Source organism: Pseudorca crassidens, chromosome 2 (assembly GCF_039906515.1).
Source record: "Pseudorca crassidens isolate mPseCra1 chromosome 2, mPseCra1.hap1, whole genome shotgun sequence".
NCBI lineage: Eukaryota > Metazoa > Chordata > Mammalia > Artiodactyla > Delphinidae > Pseudorca > Pseudorca crassidens.
The window spans coordinates 107,322,820-107,328,271 of NC_090297.1; the positions used below are offsets into that span (position 1 = coordinate 107,322,820).

Consider the following 5,452-nt stretch of genomic DNA (forward strand, 5'->3'; position numbering starts at 1 on the left):
AAACCCAGGAGGAGTTCCGTTACCACCTGAAGCCTACTCAGTACTAGGAGCCAGCCCTCCTTTCTCTCCTCTGAGTCACTTTGGAGACCAGCCCACAGACATTCCAAGGAGGGCACAGGAGAAGGCCCACTTCAGGTTATCTTTAAATCTGGAAATCCCCTCACTTTCTCATCTGGTGCCTAAATCTCCTCTGCACGCTGATACGTATTATGTCTGTGAAAACCAAGAAATGCATCCCTGTGAAGCAACCTTGGCTTTCCCTCACCCCAGCACACTTGCGAAACAATTTGATTTGCGTGACAGAAGAAAAGAGGACGAATTCAACTCTGCACCAGGGGCTCGAGCCAGACACGAAGATGAAGAATTTCAGGCTCCACGAATTGAGCGGGTCGGGGAGGAAAAGGAGCCGGTAACGTGCCTTTATCAGGAGAGCCCCCAGAGCCACATCAGAGATCAGAAAGTAGACAGATCCACTCATCATCACCCGCTGAGAACTAAGCCTGCCCCTGACTCCTAAGGAAAGAGAGGTTCAGAAAGAGAGCATGACTTGGCTCTGTTGCACACAGCGCTAAAGCTAGAGTAGGATGGAACCCAGCCTGTTACCTTGTGGCCTGGCCTCAGAGCCCAAAGCGTCTCCCAGGTGGGCAGTGGTGAAGCGTGATGAGCTGCATTCAGACCTGGGCTCTGGGAATCGCCTTTTTTCTGCTCTCTGCATCTCTAAAACCTAACTTTTACTGGGGTAGACAGCCTATCTCCACTTTACTTAGTTATTCTGGGGTTTTATCTTGTTTCTTCATTTGGAACATATTCCTCTGTCACCTCATTTTGCCTAATGTACTTTTTTTATTTCTATGTGTCTGGTAGGTTGTTTACATTTCCTGGCCTTGGAGAAGTGGCCATTTGTAGGCGACTTCCTGTGGGTACTAGCAGCACACTACCCCTCTCATCACCAGATCTATATGCTCTAGGGGTGCCCTGTATGTGGGCTGCATGGGTCCTTCTGTTGTGCCTGGCTGACCGCAGTGCATGGTCTGGTAGGATTAGTTGGTCCCCGTCTCTTTGGTTGTCAGGCCCTACCTTGTTTGGAATCTGCAGCCGCTACTTGGCACTGCCGGGTCAAGAGGCAACTGGCTGTGGACCCCCGTGGGGGGGGTGGCGGGGGCTAGTGCTGGCTCACTGGTGGGTGAAGCCAGGTGCTAGGGCTACTGCTAGTGCTGGCCCACTGGTGGGCAGAGCTGGGTCCTGGGGTTTGGCTGCAAGGCCCAGGAGTCCCAGAGCTGGTGTCAGACTGCTGGTGGGTGGGGCTGGTTCCCGACACAGCTGACTGTGGGGGTTCCGGGTGTCCCGATACTTGTGTTGGCCTGCTAGTGGGCGGGGCCAGGGTCCAGCCAGTCCCAGGGCTGGTGAAAACATGGGACATTTTAAAGAAAAGTAATAACCTTGGATTGTTATTATTTGGATGGTTATAAACCTTGGGTTTATAACATATGCAAAGTAAAATGCATGGCAACAAAAGTGTAAAGGCAGGCAGGGGAGAAATGTGAACTGGTATGACTTCACTTGAAGGCAGACTGTGGTAAGTTACAGATGTCTGCTCTAAAGCCTAAAGCAATTGCTGAAATAACAAGAGTTGTAGCTAGTAAGTCAACAAAGGCAAGAAAATGGAATCATATACAAAACTAGGTAGAATCTATGATAGAGCAATTGCTCTTCTGGCTTTCTACCCTATGGACATGTGTACAAGAATGATGACAGCAGCATTACATGTAATAATAAAAGCATAGAACCAAATTAATTTCAAAGTATATGCAAAGGGGTAAATAAATACTATACAGACAATGGAAGAAACTTCACTGATTACAGGAATTCACAGGGTAGTGATGAGTCTACTCTTGAGGATTCCTCAATTCCCAGTGACCTGTTTTCCTCCTGAGCTCCTCTCGGAGGATCGATGATGATCTGGGTTTAGCTAGATCCTCCTGTTGTGCAAAAAATACAGGATACAGGAACATAGTAGTAGAGGAGCCTGCCTCGGCCTTTGAGGGAGAAAGTGTATAGAAAAGGGAGGACCCCGAGTCATAGATGCCAGGAAGATGCCTCCCAGAATAGGCTTGAACAAGCAACCTTTGAGTTAATAGCCTAACGCGCTAACCGGTTGCACCACAGAGATACCTTTAGGTCACTTTCTCTCTCTTCTCCCTCACCTCATCCCCAGCGAGATCAAGCACGCCTTCCACTCTATGCCGAGGCACCCGCCTTTAGCAGTGCAGTCGTACCTGCTCAAAAGAGCCCGGGAAAACCGGAGAAACCCGTGGGAAAGCCGTGCGTCGGGCGATTCCGAAGGCAGAAGGGCAGCTGAGCGTCCCCGCCGCGTCTTGCTCCACACCCGCCGCAGATGCCAGCGCCCCGGAGACGCCCGGGGCCACGAGCCCCCAGGCCTGAGCCGAGTGGGGCCCAAGGGAAGCTGAATGCCGGGTGGGCTCCGTGACGGCTCCCCGTTTGCTCCGCCTTCACCCGACCATCTGCCCCGCAGGTTTAGTAGGTGTGCTTGGTATGGCTGCGTCGGAAAAAAGATCAGGTCAAAAGGAAACGTGAAAAGGAGCGAAAGCAAGCAGAGGCATGGATGAGACAGCGAGACCTCCCAGGAAGCCCGTGAGGAGGCTCGGGCCAGATCCTGAGAAATAAAAATTGCTTTTATTAAGTAGCAGAATGGAGAGGGAGAATCGGAGAAGAGCATGAAAGAGAGAAAAGCACGAACATCTGTAGGTGTCCAAGAGTAAAACAGCAAAAGCAGTGTGGATATATTTACCTTCAAAAAATTACGGGAAGTGCAGTGACTGCCAGCCTGCCTGTGGCGCATCATGACCGTATGGTGGTTAATACTATGTGGTGGCCGCAGTAATCTCGGCTCAAATCTGAGCTATAGTAGGATGGTGTCTGTGACTGGTCTCTCGGTTTGCTTTTTTTTTTTTTAAACATCTTTATTGGATTATAATTGATTTACAATGGTGTGTTAGTTTCTGCTCGGTTTGCTTTTAATGCCAGCACCAGCTACGCCCCTTAAGAAGCGGTCAGAGAGCAGAGTATGCCGCCGGCCACACAGCGCGATGCGGTCAGGAGAGGAGTAAATCCCACGGTGCACAAACCTGCGGGTGGCGTTGTCTCACCTCTGAACAGAAAATGTCTCTAAGGGTGAAATACAGCCTCTCAAGGAGCCTTGTCTGTACGTTCCGCTAATTAAACAGTGCCGTCATGACCGTTTTTCTGGTAAAGATCATTCCAGTATCAGTGTTGGGTTTTTTTCTAAACGAAAACGAGGTTTTAATGAGTTTACAATAAAATGCAAGCTAGTTGTCATCATCTACACCAGCTTGTCTCCATCCATCATCCACTAATTTTTATGGGAACAGTAAATCATTGAGCTACAGTTCACATAGAGTTAAAAGCACAAATCTTTAAAGCACAGTTTTTTGAATTTTAGCAAATGTAACTATTACCCAGATCAAGTTATAGAATATTGCCATCATCCCAGAAATGTCCGCTGAGCCTCTTTCCAGGCAATTCCTACCTTCTCTCTCTTAGTTGATTACTATTTTGAGGTCTCTTGCCGAAATTACTATTGCCTGCTATTGAAATTCAAATGAATGAATGTATTTTTTTTTTGTATCTGGCTTTTTAAATACAACATTATGTTCATTAAACATAACTATATTATCGTGTATATCACTTCTTAATTTTGGTATTGTCGGAGTAATTTTGGTGTTATTTGTTGTTATTTGGTGAATATTCTTGGTGTTTTGATGAATATTCTATACCAATCTTTTTGTATACTTGTGCATTCATAGAAGTACTGCGACTGCTGGGTCATGGAGTAGGAACAAGATTAACTTTATTAGAAACTGACAAATACTCTAGAATGGTTTCAAACCAGTAACTATGGTTGGAATTTCTCTGCATTCTTGTCAGCATTTGGTGTAGTAATTCTTTTAAATATAGCCATGCTGGAGGGTGTGTAATGATATCTCCGTATAGTATTAATGAGCATTTCCCTAATGAATAAAAATGTCAAGAATATTTTCTTATAACTTCTGGCCGTTAAGCTATCTTCCTTTGTGATCCAGGACGACCTTGGCTTAGCCTTCCCAGGAAAAGGAAACAGCGTCGGGTGGTCAGTCGCTGTGCAGGTGGATCCTCCCGAGGCGTCTCTCCGAGACAGAGACCCAGACCTGGGGTGTTTGGAGCGGCGACATGTGCAGACCAATGACTGGCACGGCATCAGCGCCCCCTTCCGGCCTCCCAGGCCTTTGCCGTCTCCACGCACTCCTCAGTTAAGCAAGGGCAGAGAACTGTTGAGACAGCGCAATGGCTGCGGGTTGGTCTGTTTGGAGCCGCTGCTGAAAGGTGGTCGGTGTTGTGAGCTGTGCAGTGAGTTCTCCTGTATGTGTGTGTGTGTGTGTGTGTGTGTGTGTGTGTGTGTGTGTGTGTGTGTGTGTTGGGGGGAGATTGGGGAGGAGATGTGGGAGGGGAGGTCTTCGCTTGAATTCCTTTGAGGAAAACGGTTTAGAAAAACAGCGTGGGGCGGGTGGAAGGGAGGGTGGCGACCCTGAGTGAACCTTGGAGGGGTGGGAGGCTGCACTGTGCCTGCGGGGTATGTGCCCCTAGTTACCTGGCAGGAAAGATGCCATGATCACGATGGTGGCTTTCCCAGTGCGACGCTTGTCCATTGCACTCAGGTAGTGCTGACTTTAGAGATTTCCCCAAATGTGGGAAACTTGACCTCGGAATTTGCGCTAGTAGGGGTATGTATTTGCGCTCTCCGCTATCTCTCTGTGTACGGCAGGGGAGTTCTCTTCCGTGGTGCCTCACTGCACTCCACTGGCTCAGGCCCAGGGCGAGAGGCTCCCCACACCCAGGGCTCCAACACACATCTTCCTGGCTTTCCTATTCCGGGACCGAAGTGTATGGATGGGCCCTGCTACCTGCTTCAGGCCTCCAGTCTGCAGGCTTGCCGGCAGGCATCTGCAAGAGAAAGGCCACATGGTGGGGGTGGTGGGGAAGTGTGGGAGAAGTCACCCAAAGGCCTCGAGCTCCACAGTCCCTTTGGGGCCAGATCGGCACCCCTTCCAGGAACATGGAGGCCAGAGGCCTGCCTTCGCAAGGAGGCTCCGGGGGCCAGAGCGCTGTATCCCTGCCCCGGGTTAGCCAACTCTTTTGGTCTCTCACCCGGCTTTCCCTTCTCCTTCCTCCCGTTCCACCCCAGCTGCGTTCTTGGGGACAGTAAGCTGTACCCTATCACCCCCTAACCCATGCGTAATGACCCAGTCCCTTCTCCAGTGCTTATGAAGAGAGCTGAATCAACGTTTTCTAACAACGGGAGGAGAGAGAACCTGCGGCGACAGGAGGCAACCCGTTCTTATGCTGGTTCTTTTGGCACAGCCCATTGAGGGGCCCG

The 5,452-nt window shown here is 49.7% G+C and overlaps 1 non-coding gene across 1 annotated transcript; it reads left to right on the forward strand.

Annotated features, from left to right (window-relative positions):
- The first annotated feature begins 4,658 nt into the window (after nucleotides 1-4,658).
- On the forward strand, nucleotides 4,659-4,822 carry LOC137220374 (U1 spliceosomal RNA). The gene has a single exon (XR_010941672.1). It is a non-coding gene; the product is annotated as a U1 spliceosomal RNA (small nuclear RNA).
- The last annotated feature ends 630 nt before the right edge of the window (nucleotides 4,823-5,452 follow it).